The sequence below is a fragment of the Typha angustifolia genome, chromosome 14 (genome assembly GCF_048772165.1).
Source record: "Typha angustifolia cultivar Huaian chromosome 14, ASM4877216v1, whole genome shotgun sequence".
NCBI lineage: Eukaryota > Viridiplantae > Streptophyta > Magnoliopsida > Poales > Typhaceae > Typha > Typha angustifolia.
Window position 1 is genome coordinate 5,646,464 of NC_133252.1, and position 22,816 is coordinate 5,669,279.

Consider the following 22,816-nt stretch of genomic DNA (forward strand, 5'->3'; position numbering starts at 1 on the left):
ACCTTACCAACGATAGAGGTGGCTGGTTAGTGAAGAGGGAGGAGGGAGATTAGGGTACAGAGACTAGAGAGATGATAGAAAGGCAAGAAACCAATATTTCATAAGCATAATAATTTTGCCTAACATCCATGCCTTTATAGAGGCTAGCCAACAAGTCAAAATAATAATTATTAACCCTAATTTTAGTAGACTCCCATCGATCGCGTTCGAACACGCCCGACCGCGTTCGAACACACAAAAGGTGTTCTCTATCGATATGAACCTGATGCAAGTGTTCAAATGCGACCTATAGAAAATTTCTTTTAATAAAAAAAAACTAATACAATAAGAAAAGACTCTAACTAGATGTATTATAGAAAGAGGAGAGGAAGCTAGGGAAGAAGGAGAAGAAAGAAGAAGAGAAAAGAAAAAGAGAAGAAAGAGAAGAGGGGAAGGAAGAGAGCCGAGCCAGCGAGGAAGGGCACGGCCGCTTGTGAACGCCTTGTGAACGCCCGCATTTGTGAATGCCTTGTGAATGCCCGCATTTGTGAACGCCTTGTGAACGCGTTTGTGAACGCCTTGTGAACGCGTTTGTGAACGCCTGCATTCTAACGGCTTGTGAACGCCTGTGTCGCGTTCGCAAATCCAGAGAAGGGCTTTTGAATGCGTTCGAACGCGATCGACGGGAATCCTCTAGAATTAGGGTTTCAATACATATTGTTTTAGGACTTGTTGGCTAGCTTCTATAAATATATGGATGGCAATCAACTTCATATTGCTATTAGATTCTTGATTTCTTTTCTCCTATCTTTTCTCTAGACTCCTCCCTCTTTCCTCTTCACCATCATTCCACCTCTACCGTTGGCAAGGTTTCTCCTCGCTTCTAATCTCCCTCGACTGTCGAGCCACCCCTCTTCTTTGAGATCTCGACCACTTCGTTCCCTATGTCTACTTTCCTTAATCACTTCCACAATCCACCCTCATCTCCATACCCATCCATAACCCTAACATCCACTCCACTCGTCACCACCATCATTACCTATGTTATTCCGTATTTTCGTCCCTGCTACAATTCGAATCTATGAAGGGCGTAAATACAAAAGTTATAGATTAGGAAGATACAGATCCAACCCAATTAGTTTTGTAATTTTCTAACTACCGGAGAATATCTGACGAATACTTTCCCACGGTTGCACGGAGTTCTTCCTGCAATAAATTCAGATCTTAAGGAATTGTTCCGTAGCCGATCTTTTGGTTCTAGACCCTATCAATTTGGTATTCAAGCTTTAACAAATTGGTATTAGAGCCTATCAAATTGGTATCAGAGCAGACGAACCTCAGATCTCCATTAATGGTTGAAACAAGGAAGATGACATCAATAAGGAGACCTATGGAGAGCACACCAACAAAGGAGGACTCAATGCACGATGATCCTAACCGTGAGGCCGATTCCCTTGGAGTAACCACGGCAGGACCAAGTCAACCAACATCTATAAGTTCGAATATGGATGAACTAAGGGGCATATTCCAAACATTTTTGCATAAAGTTGACAACATACAAAAGGATCACAATAAATTTAAGGAATATGTCGTGAATCGATTGGGTTCGTCGTCTCCTCGACGACAAACAGAGTTTCAAGAAGAACCAGCGATGGGACCCCATCGAACCGATACCCCAAGGTCTAGATGCGTCATATGAGTGTTAGTGATCCTGACCTACCTATACCTTCACGTCATCCCCCACCTTCGTTACAAAATCCAAGAGTGGCGGTGGTGGAACCCAAGAGGCGTGAGGCACCGGTGTGCTCCATCGATGAGGAGGATTGGCACTATGAGGATGAGCTTGATCCCTATGGAGATGGTGATGGACGTGCTCGAGGATTTAGAGAAGGTGATCAACATGCACAAAGGTTGACCTGAACCAAGGATCTTTCGTAAACCTAACAATGCTATTCGGGGGAGAACCGCACGTTTGGACTTTCCAAAATTCCAAGGCGGTGATCCAATGGATTGGGTATTTCAAGTTGAACAATATTTTGATTGTCAAGATACAACGGAAGATGTAAAAGTCCAGATGGCAAGCTTTCACCTCCAAGGAACGGCATTGCATTGGTATAGATCGATTATTCGTGGTGATGGATTTACCGGATGGGCTGATTTTTGTAGGAGGATTACACACAGATTTGGGACAGTGGCCTATGAAGATTTTGCTGCCACATTAAGCAAGATGGTTCAAAGGACTACCGTATTGGAATACCAAGCTAAGTTTGAAAGAGTTAGCAGTCATTATGAGCCACCGTGGCATGAACGCACATTGATGAGTACATTTATTTTAGGGCTGCGAGAGGAGATACAAGCGGATGTTCGTGCTCTATGTCCTACTACTCTTGAGGAGGCCTTTGAGAAGGCCGTGAGGATGGAACAAAAACATTGGTCTCTAAAGATGGCAGCGAAAACCAATTGGGGCAACTGAGACAGGCGGTTTGCACCTAGAACGCCGGCTGCAAATTCTGATGTTTCAAAAACAACGACTGCGACTACTAGACAATGACCACCTTAGAGATCTTCTTCCCTTCATTCGAACTCTCACACCTACCCAGGTGGAGGAGCGAAGAGCGAAGGGTCTTTTCTTTCGATGTCATGAGCGTTTCACCCTCGGTCATCGGTGTTTTAAACCGATCGGGAGTGTGATGCTTATCGATGGTCCTGAGGAGGATGATGAGATTGATGATGATGGAGAGTGTCTAAAGGAGACCCATGAGGAGACCGTTGAGGAGGGCGTTGAGGAAGATATCCAAGCTAAAATATGGATGCATGTATATTCGGGTATTTCTGTGCCAAGGACGTTACGAGTAGATAGACTCGTTAGAAAGTATTGTGTGCACATCCTCATTGATTCGGGGAGTACACATAACTTTCTAGACGAGAGGTTAGTGAGGAGATTGGGTTTGGATGCCGAACCTACTACGGGGTTTGACGTTGCTATTGGAGACGACACGAAGCTTAGGACGGAGAGCTTGTGTTGCCGAGTCGATATATGGGTGCGAGGACACAACATCATTGTGGACTTGTATCCGTTGGCGCTATGGGGAGTGGACGTTGTCCTTGGTGCTCAATGGTTTTAAAGTTTGAGACCCGTCACATTTGATTTCCGAAGCATGTGGATGAAATATGTTACGATCCTTCCTCGGCTATAGGCTCTGATACCAGATTGATACGAACCCTCTTTTGGTGCTATGGCTCTGATTCAAGATTAATACGATCTTGCACGGAACTTTGAGATCAGATCCCGAAATATCCCGCCGTTGGATCGCTGTGAAATTTTGATATGTTGTAGGCCCGGAAAAGAGCTTTCCAACGGATCTAGTTTCAGGCGAATCGGAGATGGGGATCTCGAAATATCGTTCGTTTAGTGGACGAACGTCAGGATACTCTGTTTTTGGATTCCGTGGATGAAGGCACGAAATCCTAGGTAATGGTGGATTGTGGAGGGCCGGTGTTGATGGGGTGGCACCGGTGTAAAAGTGATGGTGGAAGGGTTATGGATGATGGAAAGGTTAAGGATAGCGATGGATAAATTGGAAGAAGGGGGAGAAGAGGGCCACTCCTAAGGGACTAGGGTGATTGGCCTGTCGAGGGAGATTAGAAGCGGCGTCGCCGGGGAGATTGAGGGAACGGGAGCGAAGAAGATGAAGGAGGCAAGGCAAACTCAATTCTCAATAATCAATCCTAATTTTGGTTGCCCTACACATACTTTTATAGGCTAACCAACAACTCAATCTTATCCTAAAACACAATCTTATCCTAAAACTCAATCTTATCCTAAGGTAAATCCAAACTTGAGACGATGTCGGTGAAGTCCGAATCGTATCAATCCACCACGCTTCCGCAACCTTGTCCTCAAGGTTTGAAATTTGGGAAGCGATCCATGATGTCTGCCTCTAGCTCCCATGTAGACTCGTCAGTAGGTTTGCCCAGCCACTCAATCAGCACTTCAGTCTCTAATCTGGATCCTTGGCGTCTTCTCCTACGACTTAGGACTCGAACCGGCTCATTGGAGCCATCTTCCTCCATTGGTTCGGGTAAGGTCGAACCCACTACATGGTTAGGCCCGATCTGGGCCTTCAATGCCGAGACATGGAAGACGGGATGTATCCTGGTTCCTTCAGGTAGGTCCAATCGGTAAGCTACTGGACCGATTCGTTGTAGCACTCGGTACGGACCATAGTACTTGTATCCCAACTTTTGGTTCAAAATGGGTCTCAATGTGGATTGTCGATACGGTTGAGCTCGAACGAACACCAATTGATCCACCTCAAATTCTCGCTCACGTCGGCCTTTGTCATGCGTTTGCTTCATGCGGTTTTGTGCTGTGGCTAGGTGAGTCTTGAGCCGTCTCAATGTTTCATCTCGATCAGCAAGCTCCAAGTCAAGCTCAGTCCTATCCGTCGCCGCGAGTCTATCGTAGGCACGCAAGACAGGGGGAGTGCGCCCATAAACCGCCTCAAATGGGGTCATGCCAATGCTTGAGTGATGAGCGGTATTGTATGACCACTCAACCCAGGGAAGAAATTTGACCCAATCCTTTGGTCGATCCGCCACAAAGCATCGCAAGTATTGCTCTAGTCCACGATTCACCACCTCGGTTTGGCCATCCGTCTCGGGGTGATAAGCTGAACTAAGATTGATTTGAGTCCCTTGCAATCTGAAGAACTCGGACCAAAACTCACTTATGAAGATGCGATCCCGGTCTGACACGATCGTCCTAGGCATCCCATGCAAGCGTGCCACTTCCCGAACAAAAATTTCAGCAACCCTTTTTGCTGAAAACGGGTGAGACAATGTTATGAAATGTGCATACTTGCTCAGTCTATCCACCACAACAAACACCACCGATTGTCCTCGAACTTCCGGCAGCCCCTCGATGAAGTCCATGGAGATATCCTCCCAAATACGCTCTGGTATCGGTAGTGGTTGCAGTAGCCCGCTAGGCTTGAATGCCTCCGATTTGGCTCGTTGGCAGATTTGACATTCACGCACATACTTCTTCACGTCCGTCTTCATCCCAGTCCAAGTACAGTTTTGGGCCAGCCGCTTGTAAGTACGTAATACCCCTTCATGACCTGCTATAGGAGTATCATGGAAGTGTGCCATCAATAGCCTCCGTAGCTCTTCGTTTCGGGGTACCTTGATTCGCCCGTGCTCTAGTACTAACCCATTGCGCTCCTCGTGCTCGGGGTTGCTTGAGGGGTTCGCTCTCAACTCCTCCATGAGTCGGACCAGATCACTATCCTCTGCACTGGCTCTTCGTAGATCTGAAAAGAAAGGAAAAGTGGGTGCCGAGAAAGAAGCGAGCTCCCTTTCTTTTGAAAGTTCAAGCAGCGGTTTACTTCCATCCAACAACACTCTCTGATCATCTCTCCAAAAGGTCAATGTGAGGCTTATAAAATCAAAGGTCACGGGCCCCAAGCTCCGAAGCCATTGGGTCCCCAAAACAATATCGGCACCTTGCAAGGCCAACGGATAAAGATCCAATGTGAAAGTTTGGCCTTGCACCTTCAATTCTGCACCTCCACAAATAGAATCTGCTCGCAAAGTGGTGCCATCTCCAATAGTCACATCGAACCCCTCCGTGGGTTCCGACTCGAGCCCAATCTTCCTAGGGAGCCTCTTGTCAATGAAGTTGTGGGTGGACCCAGTGTCAATCAAGATTCTTACTGTGGTCTTCTTGACTACTCCGTTCACCCGCAATGTCTTTGGTGCCGCCGTCCCCGAATAGGCGTGGAGGGAGATTTTGGCCATCGTGCCCTCCGCGTGATGTTGCTCCTCAACTTCTTCTCCTCGATGTCCAGCCACATCTGCACTTTCAGCTGCCATGGGTGGAAGATCGTGGCCTTCTCCTTTGAGTGGTAGCTTGGCAGGGAGCTGCAACGTCATCGCTGGTGATGAAGCTGTCGTGGTCGACTGTCGATTGACCGAGGAGAATGGTAGAAGATCGCTGGAGGCCATATGCGATTTCTTCTTAGTTGCCGACTCACTATGGTTGCAAAGGGAGCTAGTGAAAGGCGGCCCAAGTGTCGAAATTCGCGATTTCGGATCATCTCCTTCACCACCGATGAGGATTCCTGATGAGGGATATCCAGCGACCAGGTGTGGGGTAGCCAGCACTTCGCGGTTTGTCGACGAGGTCTCCGGTGCATGGGAAGATGTGGAGGTTCCGAGGGCTGCTACAATGGTTGAGGATCTCATTGTAGCCGGTGGCAGTTCGTTGCGGCTGACCATGGGTCGAGGTGTAGAATCTCGATCTTGCCGGATAGCCGAACTTTCCCCTATTTTTGTGATGAACGGGGAGGCCGTGGAGGATGTTGGGTATGTTGTGGAGGGTTCCCAATGCTGTCTTGTGATTGCCTTGCTTGTTGAAAAAGGTTTCGTCCATGCCCGTATTTCCTGCATCATCTCCATCATTATTTGCTTGTTGATGGCAATCTGTTTGGAAATAGACCCCAACATGGATAGAACGCTAGGTTCTTCCGTATTCCTATTAGATCGAGTGATCGTCATTGGAAGCGCTTGTCCGAGGAACGGTGGCTCTGATACCAGATTGTTACGATCCTTCCTCGGCTATAGGCTCTGATACCAGATTGATACGAACCCTCTTTTGGTGCTATGGCTCTGATTCAAGATTAATACGATCTTGCACGGAACTTTGAGATCAGATCCCGAAATATCCCGCCGTTGGATCGCTGTGAAATTTTGATATGTTGTAGGCCCGGAAAAGAGCTTTCCAACGGATCTAGTTTCAGGCGAATCGGAGATGGGGATCTCGAAATATCGTTCGTTTAGTGGACGAACGTCAGGATACTCTGTTTTTGGATTCCGTGGATGAAGGCACGAAATCCTAGGTAATGGTGGATTGTGGAGGGCCGGTGTTGATGGGGTGGCACCGGTGTAAAAGTGATGGTGGAAGGGTTATGGATGATGGAAAGGTTAAGGATAGCGATGGATAAATTGGAAGAAGGGGGAGAAGAGGGCCACTCCTAAGGGACTAGGGTGATTGGCCTGTCGAGGGAGATTAGAAGCGGCGTCGCCGGGGAGATTGAGGGAACGGGAGCGAAGAAGATGAAGGAGGCAAGGCAAACTCAATTCTCAATAATCAATCCTAATTTTGGTTGCCCTACACATACTTTTATAGGCTAACCAACAACTCAATCTTATCCTAAAACACAATCTTATCCTAAAACTCAATCTTATCCTAAGGTAAATCCAAACTTGAGACGATGTCGGTGAAGTCCGAATCGTATCAAAATATAAACAAGGATACAAAGATGTGCGGCTTGATGGTGTACGAACTTCGCCGATTCGTGCAATACAGTCTATGGTGGGGCTGCTTGGTGCGTATGATTTGGCCTATCTTCTTCAGTTAGGACCAGTAGGAGATGAGCCTCAAACGAGTTCATGTACTATAATTAAATTATCCAATTTATTAGATAACTTTTATGGACTGTTTAAGGAGCCGCAAGAGTTGCCACCGAGGAGAGCGACAGACCATCGCATAGAGATTGTACCCGGGGCTACACCGGTGAACGTGAGGCCATATCGGTATCCATATGTGCAAAAAGAAGTTATCTCAAAGATGGTAGCCGAGATATTAGAGCAAGGCCTCATACAATCAAGCCATAGCTCATACTCATCCCTCGTGCTTTTGGTGCGAAAAAGGATGGGACATGGTGTTTTTGTGTCACTACCGACCACTAAACGCTATTACCGTCAAGTACCGATATCCCATTCCGGTTATCGAGGAGTTGCTGGACGAGCTTGCAGGGGCGACTATATTTAGTAAGCTTGACTTGTTGTAGGAGGTGATGGATGATCCGGAGCGCCATCTCGAGTTGGAGAATCGAGGCGGTTTGCTATTGGACCGCGAATGCATTCGAATGTTGGAGCGTATTGGTCCGGTTGTATATCATTTGGAGCTGCCAGAGGGGTCGAGAGTGCACCCTGTCTTTCATGTTTTATTATTGAGAGAGCGCATTGGAGATCATGAGATTGTTGGATTGGTTCTACCGGAGCCATTGGAGGAGATAGAGATCGTAGAGCCAGTTCGAGTACTTGCTAGACGCCAACGACGACATGGTACCAGATTGGAGATGGAGATTTTAGTTGAGTAGCTTAGCAAGCCATTTGATGAGGCGACATGGGAGTTGGAGACTAATATCTTGGAGCATTTTCTTGACTCTTCACCTTGAGGGCAAGGTAGGGGAAGCATGGTAGGCTGATACACTTAGTTAGGATCTTTTCTTATTGCATTAGGTGTTTATTTTCATTAAAATAAAATTCCTGTAGGTCGCGTTTGAACGCAGATGGAATTGAGTTCGAACGCTTGTGAACCCTAGTGAACACCTTGTGAACGCTTTATGAACGCTTGTGAACACCTTGTGAACGCCATGTGAACGCCCGCGTTTATGAACGCCTTGTGAATGCGTTTGTGAACGCCCACATTCGAACGGCTTGTGAACGCCTATGTCGCATTCGCAAATCCAGAGAAGGGGCTTTTTGAGTGTGTTCGAACGCGATCAGGTGCGTTCGAACGCGATCGATGGGAACCATCTAGAATTAGGGATTCTTATTGTTTTAGGACTTGTTGGCTAGCCTCTATAAATATGTGGATGGCAACCAACTTCATATTGCTATTAGATTCTTGATTTCTTGCCTCCTATCTTCTCTCTAGACTCCTCCCTCCTTCCACTTTACCATCCTTGCACCTCTATCGTTGGCAAGGTTTCTCCTTGCTTTTAATCTCCCTCGATTATCGAGTCATCCCTCTTCTTTAGGATCTCAACCACTTTGTTCCCTTCGTCTACTTCCCTTAATCACTTCCACTATCCACCCTCATCTCCATACCCATCCATAACCCTAACATCCACTCCACCCGTCACCACTACCATCACCCACGTTATTCTGTATGTTTGTCCCTACTATAGTTCGAATCTGCAAAGTGCGTAAATACAAAAGTTGTAGATTAGGAAGATACGGATCCAACCCAATTGGTAACGTAATTTTCTAACTACCGGAGAATATCTGACGAATATTTTCCCACGGTTGTGTCGACTACTTTCTGTAATAAATTCAGAAATTAAAGAATTGTTCTGTAGCCGATATTTTGGTTCTAAATCCCATCAATTTGGTATCTGAGCTTTAACTAATTGGTATCAGAGCCTATCAATTGGTATCAGAGCCTATCAAATTGGTATCAGAGCCTATTAGTGAGAGAGGGAGAGAGAGAGAAAGAGAGGGGAGAGAGAGAGGCTCACCTTGGTGGTGGCAGGACAGCAGCAGCACGAAGGAAAGAGAGTTTGAGAGAGAGAGAGAGGAGAGAGAGACCGAGAGAAAGAGACGGGAGAGAAGGAAATGAGAGACAGAGGCAACGAAAAGGGGGGCTTGGGGGTGGCGATGGGGCCCATCACGCCAGCTAGCTCGGCCAAGTTGGCCGGACTAGCGACAGTTGGGGGCGTGTGGCACCGTCAACTCGCCTACCGTTGCATCGCACGAGGCTGGCCACGCTATGGTCGGCCACGTCGTGCCATGCACTAATTATTTTTTATTTTTTATTTTTTTTATTTCTTTTTTAAGATAGGTTGTTACAATTATCATCTAAAAGAACCCCTTTGAGAAAATATATCTTTCTACAATCTATATTGGGAATTTCATAAGTTAACGACAAATAGTGTTATATCTCTTTATCATTTTCCATTTGGCATTCCCTTTTTTTAATTTTTTCAATTCAAAATTTATCATTGTGATACACCTTATTAGAATCTTTTCTTATTACATTAGTTATTTATTTTCATTAAAATAAATTTTTTGTAGGTCGCGTTCGAATGCGGAAGGGGCGAATTCGAATACCTTTGTGAACGCCTACATTAGTTAGCAAAAATAAAGAATGCTAAATATGCATTCGAACACCCACGTGTGAACGCTTGCATCGGTTTGCATCTACAAAGAATATCATTTGTGCGTTCGAACGCCCGCGTGTGAACGCTTGCATCAGTGCGAACGTGGTCGACCCTATTCGAATGCGATCGACGGGAGTCCACTAGAATTAGGGTTAATAATTATTATTTTGGCTTATTGACTAGCCTCTATAAAGGTGTGGATAGCAGCTAAAATTATTATGCTTAATAAATATTGATTTTTATCTTTCTCTATCCTCTCTCTAGTCTCTCTACCCTAATCTCCCTCCACCCTCTTCACCAACCAGCCACCTCTACCATTGTCAAGGTCTCTTCTAACTTTTAATCTCCCTTGTCTGTCGAGTCCTCCCTTCTCCTTAGGATCTCGATCACTTCTTCCCCTTTGTCATTTTTCCTTAACTATATTGACCATTCACCCTCATCTCCATTATCATTCATAACTCTAACATCCACTCCATTCATCACCACCACTATCATCCCCACTCTATCATGTTTTCGTCTCAATTTTAGTTCAAAATCTGCTAAGATCGTAAATTCACAAAACATAGATTAGGAAGTTACGGATCGATCAGCCTTAGTTTCATAATTTTTTGACTACAAAAAAAAACATTTGGTGAATATTTTCCTTTGGTTGCGCGGACTGCTTCCTATAATAAATCTAAATCTTGAAGGAATCACTCCGTAACCTATCATTAGTATCAGAGGCCGGTGAACCTTGCACCTCCATTAATGGTGGAGATAAAGAAGATGACATCAACAAGGAGATTAATGGAGAGCACACTGATAAGGGAAGACTCAATCCACAATAACTCTAATCGAGAGGTCGATTCCTTTGGGGCGACTACGGTAAGACCGAGTCAACCAATGTCCATGGGTGTGAACAAAGGCTTGGTGGATAAACTTAGGGGCATGCTCCAAACATTGTTGCATAGGGTCGATGCAATGTAGAATGATCATAATGCCATGAAGGAATATATCATGAACTGATCGGTTTTGTCATCTCCTCGACAAAGATCAATGCCTCAAGAAGGACCAGTAGTGGGACCACACCGATCCGATACCTCACAGGTCCAGGTATGATATGTTAATGTCAATAATTCTCTTTTACCTATTCCTACACGTCATCCCCTATCTCCGATACATAATCCAAGATTGGCAATGGTGGAACCCAAGAGGCGTGCGGCATCGGTGCACTTCGTCGATGAAGAAGATTGACACTTAGAGGATGATGCTGATCCCTTCGAAGATGGTCATAGGCATGCTCGAGGATTCAGAGAAGGAGAGCAACAAGCACAAATGTTCAGACCTAAACCAAGAATCTTTTGTGAGCTCAACAATGCTATCCGGGGGAGAGTTGCACACTTGGATTTCCCACAATGCTATCCGGGGGAGAGTTGCACACTTGGATTTCCCAAAATTCCAAGGCGGTGATCCGACGGATTGGGTGTTTCAAGTGGAGCAATATTTTGATTGTCAAGGGACAGCGGAGGATGCAAAGATATAGATGGTAAGCTTTCAGCTCCAAGGAACGGCATTGCATTGGTATCAATCGGCTATTCGTGGTGGAGGATTTACCGGTTGGGCAAACTTTTGTAGAAGGATTACACGTAGATTTTGGATAGTGACGTATGAAGATTTTGCTGCCATATTAAGCAAGATGGTTCAGAGGACAACCATATTGGAGTATCAAGCAGAATTTGCAAGAGTTAGTAGTCGTTGTGAGCCACCTTGGCCCGAACCGACATTGATGAGCACATTCATTTCAGAGCTGCGGGAGGAGATTCAAACAGATGTTCGTGCTCTCTATCCTACCACTCTTAAGGAGGCCTTTGAGAAGGTCGTGAGGATAGAGCAAAAATACAAGGCTCTCAAGATGGCAACGAAAGCAAGTTGGGGCAACCGAGATGAGCGGTTTGCGCCTAGAATGCCGGCTAGAAAATCTGCGGGTTCAAAGGCAGCTGCTGCTAGTACTGGAGCACGACCACCCGTAAGACCCTCTTTCAATGTTAGAGGAGGCACAATACCCCCCGTTCGAACTCCCATACTTGCCTAGGTGGAGGAGTGAAGAGCGAAAGGGCTTTGCTTTTGATGCGATGAACGTTTCATCCCTGATCATCGATGTTTCAAAATGATCGGGAGTATGATGCTCATCAATGGTCTCGAGGGGGACGATGAGGTTGTTGATGATGGAGAGTGTTTATAGGAGGTCCATGAGGAGGTTGCGGAGGAGGATATCCAAGCGAAAATATCGATGCATGCATATTTGGGTACTTTCGCGTTGAAAACATTGGGGGTGGATGGACTCGTTAGAAAGCATTATATGCACATCCTCATCGATTCTGAAAGTACACACAACTTTCTAGATGAGAAGTTAGTGAGAAAGTTGGGCTTGGACGCTGAATCGACTATGGGGTTTGAAGTTGCTATTGGTGACGGCACCAAGCTTTGGGTTGAGAGCTTGTGTCGCTGGGTCGGTATATGGGTGCAAGGACACGACATCATTATGGACTTGTATTTGTTGGCGCTGAGAGGAGCAGACATTATGCTAGGCAATCAGTGGTTGCAGAGGTTGCAACCCATCACATTTGATTTTTGGAGCATGTGGATGAAATTTAAGCAAGGAAATAAAGAGTTGCGGTTTGATGCTGTTCGGTCCTCGTCGATTCCAGCGATGCAGCCGATGGTGGGGCTGCCTAGTGCGAGTGATTTAACTTATCTTCTTTAGTTAAGACCAACAAAAGATGAGCCTCTAATGACTCCAAGTACTACAATTGATTTGTCTAATTTATTAGATAAATTTACCAGACTATTTCAGGAACCAAAAGAGTTGCCGCCAAGGCTAACGGCGGACCATCGTATAAAGATTGTGCTTGGGACTGCACCAGCGAACATGAGACCATATCGATATCCACATGTGCAAAAGCAAATTATCTCTAAATTGGTAGTCGAGATTTTGGAGTAAGGCCTCATACAACCAAGTCATAGTCATTACTCATCGCTCGTGCTATTGGTGTGGAAGAAGGATGGGACATAGCATTTTTGTGTCGACTACCGGGAACTAAACGCTATCACTGTCACGGACCAGTATTCCATTCTGTTCATAGAGGAGCTATTGAATGAGCTTGCAAGAGCGACCATATTCAACAAGCTTGACTTGAGGGCTGGGTATCATCAAATTAGAGTTCACTCGGTGGATGTGCACAAAACTACATTTTAGACTCCGGACGGGCACTACGAGTTTCGGGTGATGCCCTTTGGTCACACCAATGCTCCAGCTACTTTTCATGGCCTCATGAATAATATTTTTCGGCCTCTACTGCAAAGGTATGTCTTTATATTCTTTGACGATATTTTGGTTTATAACAGGACTGAAATGAAGCATTAGCGGCATTTGAAGGATGTGCTGAATTTATTGAAGCAAAACCAGTTGAGGATTAAGAAGTCCAAGTGCCTATGGGGAGTACCACAAGTGGAGTATTTAGGCCACATCATCACAGCAAAAAGAGTGGCGGCGGATCCTCAAAAGGTGGCGTGCATGACTGCTTGGCCAATCCTTATTTCACTATAAGATCGCAAGGATTCTTGGGGCTGGTCGGGTATTATCATTGCTTCATCGCTGGGTATGACAAGATTGCTGCTCCTCTTACTTCTTTACTGAGGAATGACTCTTTTAGATGGACGGATGAAGCCACGACAACCTTTAAAAAACTAAAAGCAGTAATAACAATGGCGCCCGTTCTAGCTCTGCCGGACTTGACCAAATAGTTCATTGTGAAATATGATGCATTAGAAGTTAGCATAGGTGTTGTACTAATGTAAGAAGGACGTCCCATAGCCTTGCTTAGCTTTTTTACAAAAATTCCAGCAATTATCGACCTACGAGAGAGATATTAGCAATTCTGTATGCAGTGACAAAGTGGAGACTTTATTCGATTGGTAGGCGATTCATTATCTAAACCGATCAAAGGAGTCTTCTATACTTTATAGAACAATGTATTCACACTCTAGCACAGCAAAGATGGGTCACAAAATTGCTGGGGTATGATTATGAAATTCAATACAAGAAGAGAACGGAAAATAGAGCACGGATGCACTATTGTGCCAACCCGATACTGCCGAGCTTACAGCTGATACGATTCGGACTTCACCGACATCGTCTCAAGTTTGGATTTACCTTAGGATAAGATTGAGTTTTAGGATAAGATTGAGTTTTAGGATAAGATTGTGTTTTAGGATAAGATTGAGTTTTAGGATAAGATTGTGTTTTAGGATAAGATTGAGTTGTTGGTTAGCCTATAAAAGTATGTGTAGGGTAACCAAAATTATTATTGATTATTGAGAATTGAGTTTGCCTTGCCTCCTTCATCTTCTTCGCTCCCGTTCCCTCAATCTCCCCGGCGACGCCGCTTCTAATCTCCCTCGACAGGCCAATCACCCTAGTCCCTTAGGAGTGGCCCTCTTCTCCCCCTTCTTCCAATTTATCCATCGCTATCCCTAACCTTTCCATCATCCATAACCCTTCCACCATCACTTTTACACCGGTGCCACCCCATCAACACCGGCCCTCCACAATCCACCATTACCTAGGATTTCGTGCCTTCATCCACGGAATCCAAAACAGAGTATCCTGACGTTCGTCCACTAAACGAACGATATTTCGAGATCCCCATCTCCGATTCGCCTGAAACTAGATCCGTTGGAAAGCTCTTTTCCGGGCCTACAACATATCAAAATTTCACAGCGATCCAACGGCGGGATATTTCGGGATCTGATCTCAAAGTTCCGTGCAAGATCGTATTAATCTTGAATCAGAGCCTATAGCCGAGGAAGGATCGTAACAAGCTGGTATCAGAGCCATAGCACCAAAAGAGGGTTCGTAACAATCTGGTATCAGAGCCACCGTTCCTCGGACAAGCGCTTCCAATGACGATCACTCGATCTAATAGGAATACGGAAGAACCTAGCGTTCTATCCATGTTGGGGTCTATTTCCAAACAGATTGCCATCAACAAGCAAATAATGATGGAGATGATGCAGGAAATACGGGCATGGACGAAACCTTTTTCAACAAGCAAGGCAATCACAAGACAGCATTGGGAACCCTCCACAACATACCCAACATCCTCCACGGCCTCCCCGTTCATCACAAAAATAGGGGAAAGTTCGGCTATCCAGCAAGAGCGAGATTCTACACCTCGACCTATGGTCAGCCGCAACGAACTGCCACCAACTACAATGAGATCTGCAACCATTGTAGCAGCCCTCGGAACCTCCACATCTTCCCATGCACCGGAGACCTTGTCGACAAATCGCGAAGTGCTGGCTACGCCACACCTGGTCGCTGGATATCCCTCATCAGGAATCCTCATCGGTGGTGAAGGAGATGATCCGAAACCGCGAATTTCGACACTTGGGCTGCCTTTCACCAGCTCCCTTTGCAACCACCGTGAGTCGGCAACTAAGAAGAAATCGTATATGGCCTCCAGCGATCTTCTACCATTCTCCTCGGTCAATCGACAGTCGACCACGACAGCTTCGTCACCGGTGATGACGTTGCAGCTCCCTGCCAAGCTACAACTCAAAGGAGAAGGCCACGATCTTCCACCCATGGCAGCTGAAGGTGCAGATGTGGCTGGACATCGAGGAGAAGAAGTTGAGGAGCAACAACACGTGGAGGACACGAAGGCCGAAATCTCCCTCGATGCCTATTCGGGGACAGCCGCGCCAAAGACCTTGCGGGTGAACGGTGTAATCAAGAAAACCACAGTGAGAATCTTGATTGACACCGGGTCCACCCACAACTTCATTGACAAGAGGCTCCTTAGGAAGATTGGGCTCGAGTCGGAACCCACGGAAGGGTTCGATGTGACTATTGGAGATGGCACCACTTTGCGAGCAGATTCTATTTGTGGAGGTGCAGAATTGAAGGTGCAAGGCCAAATTTTCACATTGGATCTTTATCCGTTGGCCTTGCAAGGTGCCGATATTGTTTTAGGGACCCAATGGCTTCGGAGCTTGGGGCCCGTGACCTTTGATTTTATAAGCCTCACATTGACCTTTTGGAGAGATGATCAGAGAGTGTTGTTGGATGGAAGTAAACCGCTGCTTGAACTTTCAAAAGAAAGGGAGCTCGCTTCTTTCTCGGCACCCACTTTTCCTTTCTTTTCAGATCTACGGAGAGCCAGTGCAGAGGATAGTGATCTGGTCCGACTCATGGAGGAGTTGAGAGAGAACCCCTCAAGCAACCCCGAGCACGAGGAGCGCAATGGGTTAGTACTAGAGCACGGGCGAATCAAGGTACCCCGAAACGAAGAGCTACGGAGGCTATTGATGGCACACTTCCATGATACTCCTATAGCAGGTCATGAAGGGGTATTACGTACTTACAAGCGGCTGGCCCAAAACTGTACTTGGACTGGGATGAAGACGGACGTGAAGAAGTATGTGCGTGAATGTCAAATCTGCCAACGAGCCAAATCGGAGGCACTCAAGCCTAGCGGGCTACTGCAACCACTACCGATACCAGAGCGTATTTGGGAGGATATCTCCATGGACTTCATCGAGGGGCTGCCGGAAGTTCGAGGACAATCGGTGGTGTTTGTTGTGGTGGATAGATTGAGCAAGTATGCACATTTCATAACATTGTCTCACCCGTTTTCAGCAAAAAGGGTTGCTGAAATTTTTGTTCGGGAAGTGGCACGCTTGCATGGGATGCCTAGGACTATCGTGTCAGACCGGGATCGCATCTTCATAAGTGAGTTTTGGTCCGAGTTCTTCAGATTGCAAGGGACTCAAATCAATCTTAGTTCAGCATATCACCCCGAGACGGATGGCCAAACCGAGGTGGTGAATCGTGGACTAGAGCAATACTTGCGATGCTTTGTGGCGGATCGACCAAAGGATTGGGTCAAATTTCTTCCCTGGGCTGAGTGGTCATACAATACCGCTCATCACTCAAGCATTGGCATGACCCCATTTGAGGCGGTTTATGGGCGCACTCCCCCTGTCTTGCGTGCCTACGATAGACTCGCAGCGACGGATAGGACTGAGCTTGACTTGGAGCTTGCTGATCGAGATGAAACATTGAGACGGCTCAAGACTCACCTAGCCACAGCACAAAACCGCATGAAGCAAACGCATGACAAAGGCAGACGTGAGCGAGAATTTGAGGTGGATCAATTGGTGTTCGTTCGAGCTCAACCGTATCGACAATCCACATTGAGGCCAATTTTGAACCAAAAGTTGGGATACAAGTACTATGGTCCGTACCGAGTGCTACAACGAATCGGTCCAGTAGCTTACCGATTGGACCTACCTGAAGGAACCAGGATACATCCCGTCTTCCATGTCTCGGCATTGAAGGCCCAGATCGGGCCTAACCATGTAGTGGGTTCGACCTTACCCGAACCAATGGAGGAAGATGGCTCCACTGAGCCGGTTCGAGTCCTAAGTCGTAGGAGAAGACGCCAAGGATCCAGATTAGAGACTGAAGTGCTGATTGAGTGGTTGGGCAAACCTACTGACGAGTCTACATGGGAGCTAGAGGCAGACATCATGGATCGCTTCCCAAATTTCAAACCTTGAGGACAAGGTTGCGGAAGCGTGGTGGATTGATACGATTCGGATTTCACCGACATCGTCTCAAGTTTGGATTTACCTTAGGATAAGATTGAGTTTTAGGATAAGATTGAGTTTTAGGATAAGATTGTGTTTTAGGATAAGATTGAGTTTTAGGATAAGATTGTGTTTTAGGATAAGATTGAGTTGTTGGTTAGCCTATAAAAGTATGTGTAGGGTAACCAAAATTATTATTGATTATTGAGAATTGAGTTTGCCTTGCCTCCTTCATCTTCTTCGCTCCCGTTCCCTCAATCTCCCCGGCGACGCCGCTTCTAATCTCCCTCGACAGGCCAATCACCCTAGTCCCTTAGGAGTGGCCCTCTTCTCCCCCTTCTTCCAATTTATCCATCGCTATCCCTAACCTTTCCATCATCCATAACCCTTCCACCATCACTTTTACACCGGTGCCACCCCATCAACACCGGCCCTCCACAATCCACCATTACCTAGGATTTCGTGCCTTCATCCACGGAATCCAAAACAGAGTATCCTGACGTTTGTCCACTAAACGAACGATATTTCGAGATCCCCATCTCCGATTCGCCTGAAACTAGATCCGTTGGAAAGCTCTTTTCCGGGCCTACAACATATCAAAATTTCACAGCGATCCAACGGCGGGATATTTCGGGATCTGATCTCAAAGTTCCGTGCAAGATCGTATTAATCTTGAATCAGAGCCTATAGCCGAGGAAGGATCGTAACAAGCTGGTATCAGAGCCATAGCACCAAAAGAGGGTTCGTAACAACAGCCTATTCTTCACCCACTTTTCCTTTTCTTGATGAGCTGAGATACACATGTACATCTGACCCAAATGTTATGAGATTGTTATAGGAGGTATTGGATGATCCAAAGCGTCATCCGGAGTTGGAGAACCGAGGCGATTTGCTGTTGGACCACGGGTGCATTCGGGTGACAACAAATGAGAGATTGTGGCAGAAATTGTTGGAGCACTTTCACTAAACTCTAGAGGCTGGTCATGAGGACGTCTTGAGGACTTACAAGAGGATATCACAGAGCTGCACGTGGCCGGGACAAAGGCAAGATGTGAGGAGTTTTGTTCATGCTTGCGAAGTCTGTCAAAGTGCGAAGGCAACCATATTGAAATAGGCCGGATTACTTCAGCCTCTACCAATAACGGACCGTGTTTGGGAAGACATTTCTATAGATTTCTTAGAAAGTCTTCCGTTGGTACATGGTTATTCCATAATTTTTGTGGTGGTTGACAAATTAAGCAAGTATACGCACTTTTCTGTATTGTCACATCTATTTTTAGCTAAGTCAGTAGCTGAAATTTTTATTAGAGATGTTGCTCGGTTGCATGGCATGCCACGCACAATTGTCTCAGATCGTAATCGTGTTTTTGTGAGCGACTTTTGCATGGAGTTTTTTAGATTACAGGGGACTCGATTGAATTTCAGTTTGGCCTACCATCCGTAAATGGACGGCCAAACCGAGGTAGTCAATCGAGGCATTGAGCAGTACATGCGGTCCTTTGTTAGAGAGATGCTGAAATGATAGTTGGAGTTCTTACCATGGGCGGAGCGGTCTTACAACATCGCTCACCACAGCAATATTGGCATGACTCCATTCGAGGTGGTGTATGGGCATACAACTTCGACATTACTCGCTTATGACCTAGTGGCATCTGTAGATCGTACAAAGGTGGACTTGGCTTTGATGGATAGAGATGCCACATTGAGGAGGTTGTTGATACACCTTGTTAGAGTCTTTTTTTATTGTATTATTTATTTATTTTCATTAAAATAAATTTTTTATAGGTCGCGTTCGAATACCTTTGCGAACGCCTATATTAGTTCACAAAAACAGAGAATGCGAAATGTGCATTCAAACGCGGTCGGGTGCGCTCAAATACCTGCATTAGTTTGTATCGATAGAGAATGCCTTTTGTGAGTTATAACGTGGTTAGGCACGTTCGAATGCGATCGACGAGAATCCACTAGAATTAGAGTTAATAATTATTATTTTGGCTTATTAGCTAGTCTCTATAAAAGTGTGGATGGCAGTCAAAATAATTATGCTTAATAAATATTGGTTTCTATCTTCCTCTATCCTCTCTTTCGTCTCTCTACCCTAATCTTCCTCCTCCCTCTTTACCAACTAGCCACCTCTACCGTTGGCAATGTCTCTTCTAACTTCTAATCTCTCTGGTTTGTCGAGTCCTCCCTCCACCTTGGGATCTCGACTACTTCTTCCTCTTTTTCCTTATCCCTTAACTACATCAACAATCCACCCTCATCTCCATTATCATCCATAATTCTCACATCCACTCCACCTGTCACCACCACCTTCATCCCTAATATATCATGATTTAGTCCGAGTTACAGTTCGAATCTACAAAGGGTGTAAGTACAGAAAATGTAGATTAGAGAGTTGTGTATCGACCCAACTTAGTTTTATAATTTTCTGACTACGAGAGAATATTTGGTAAATATTTTCCCTTGATTGTGTCGAACTACTTTTTACAATAAATCCAGATTTTGAAGGGATCGTTCAGTAATCTATCAGTTGCGTGCCCATCTTAAACTTGCTCAAAATCGTGTGAAGCAAGTTTATGATCGCAACCATTGGGAGCAAGAGTTTGACATCGGTAGTTGGGTGTTTATAAGGGTGCAAACCGTATCAACAGGTGACCTTGCGTCTGATGCGAAACCAAAAGTTAGCACATTGCTAATTCGGTCTATTTCGGGTGTTAGAGCATATTGATCCGATGGCATATTATTTGGAGTTGCCTGAGGGGTCGAGAGTACAACTTGTCTTCCATGTTTCATTATTGTGGGAGTGGATTGGTGATCATCAGGTCGTTGGATTTGTTCTACTGGAGTCATTAGAGGAGATAGAGATTGTGGAGCTAATTCGTGTACTTGTTAAGCGCTGACGACGTCATGGTATCAGATTAGAGATGGAGGTCCTAGTTGAGTGGCTTGGCAAGATGAGGTGACATGGGAGTTAGAGACGGACATCTTGGAGCGTTTCCCCGACTTTACACCTTAAGGGCAATGTGGGGGCATTCGAACGCTCTCGTGCGAACACCAGCATCAGTTCACATTCATAGAGAACGTCTTTTGTGCGTTTGAACATGATTGGGTGTGTTCAAACACGATTGGCGGGAGTTTACTAGAATTAGGGTTAATAATTATTATTTTGGTTTATTAGCTAATCTCTATAAAGGTGTGGATGGCAGCCAAAATTATTATGTTTAATGAATATTAGTTTTTATCTTCATCTATCTTCTCTTTAGTTTCTCTACCCTAATCTCCCTCCTCTCTCTTCACCAACCAACCATCTCTACCGTTGGCAAGGTCTCTTGTAACTTCTAATCTCCCTCATCTGTCGAGTCCTCCCTCCTCCTTGGGATCTCGACCACTTCTTCCCCTTCGTCCTTATTCCTTAACTACATCAACCATCCACCCTCATTTCCATTATCATCCATAACTCTAACATCCACTCCACTCGTCACCACTACCATTATCCCTACTCTATCATGATTTTACCTCAGTTTTAGTTCAAATATGCGAAGGGCGCAACTACGAAAAATGTAGATCAGGAAGTTACGGATCGATCAGCCTTAGTTTCGTAATTTTTTGATTATGGGAAAATCTTGAAGTAATCGTTCTGTAGCCTATCATATTGCATCATTTTCTTTCACGCCTTTTTAACAAACCATTAACAAATTTATCGAAGGCTTCATTGCTAACGTGGGACTTCTTTCTTTGAGCCGTAGATGATCCAGTTTTATTTTGTCTCTTACTACCAAATAAGGTTTTAGTAGTATGTATGAAGTTAATATGGGAGATATTAAAATCTATCTGCCAAGTACAATCAGCAAACTGACTTTCATCAACAGGGGATTTCCCACATATATTTCTACTAGCTAGGTGTATTAGAAGACCTAATACTTTCATTCATTGTCTTGTCATTTGGTTCAATAGATGCAAAAGCATTTTGTCATGTTACAAACCCCATATCTTCAAAGTGTACAAATTCTTTGCCTTGATATTGTTTGTCTCTCATGTCATTCTGTATAGTGGAAAAAGTATTTTGTATTATTATGGTTAACAATTGTTCATTCAAAAAATAAAATATATACCAATTTAATTAAATTTGAAAAAACATTATTAAATATTTTTTTAACAAAAAAATCTCAATCTTCAATATTAGGTGTGATTGACTTGTGGATGATGTCGTCCCAACCCTAACCCCAACTCCAACACCAACACCACCCCATCCACATTTTTCTTTTAGGCTCTTGTAATTTCTCTAATACTCACAAAGCTTCTTTCACATACTTTTTAACTTATCCTTGTGTATGTCGGTCCTAGTACTCAGTTTTTAACCTTTCATAACTTCATTCCAATCATTTTTGGTAAAATTCTTACCACTCTTTTTCCCTATATCATGTTGGTGATGAAGGTGCTCTAATAAAATTATATTTTTCTCATCAGTTCAATTTTCATCTCTTGCCATCTCTATGGCATCTTCTCCCTAGTGGTGAAATATGAAGAAACACATCTATATAAGAAAGCAATAGTACATTTTGATGCCTTAGGATAAACTTTTCTAAAATCCATAGCCTATAATAATAATGCAACATGCATGGCCCATAGCCTAATCTATATATAGCTTATCTTCTACAGAAAATCATTTTGCTGTTGGTAGGTAAAACAATATATACAATAAATGAGCTATGATTTATTAGATCTATAATAATTTGAGATAGTAAAAGGATTATAATACTTACTTGAGATCGTTCGAAGCTCTTCAACAAGATACTGTTAGTCTAGAAAATGCTATTTGTTGGATGCGAGAAATTTTAGGATGTCGTTGCTTCATTAAAGACGGCATGTGACTCCCAAGAGGTTTCTTTGTCGAAGGCGGCGTGCAACAGTCGATTTAATTCTTTGAAGGAGACAACGTGCTACTGAAAGTGGGAGCGAGCGAAAGATGACTGATAGTGGGAGCGAGAGGAAATTGTTTTCTTCACCGTCTCTCAGCTATCCTCCTTACTGAGAGAGAGAGAGGAGAGAGAATAAGATGAGATTAGATATGATTTGATAAGTATCAGTGTACGAATTTATTCTTCTTATTTGCAAACTTCACCTTCTAAGTCAACAGATAATATGACTAAGCCCGCAAATATATAACATAAACTTACAAATGTCAGAATAGTGACTCATCACATAATAAATTAAAAAAAAAAGTGTACAGTTAACTTATTATGAATTTG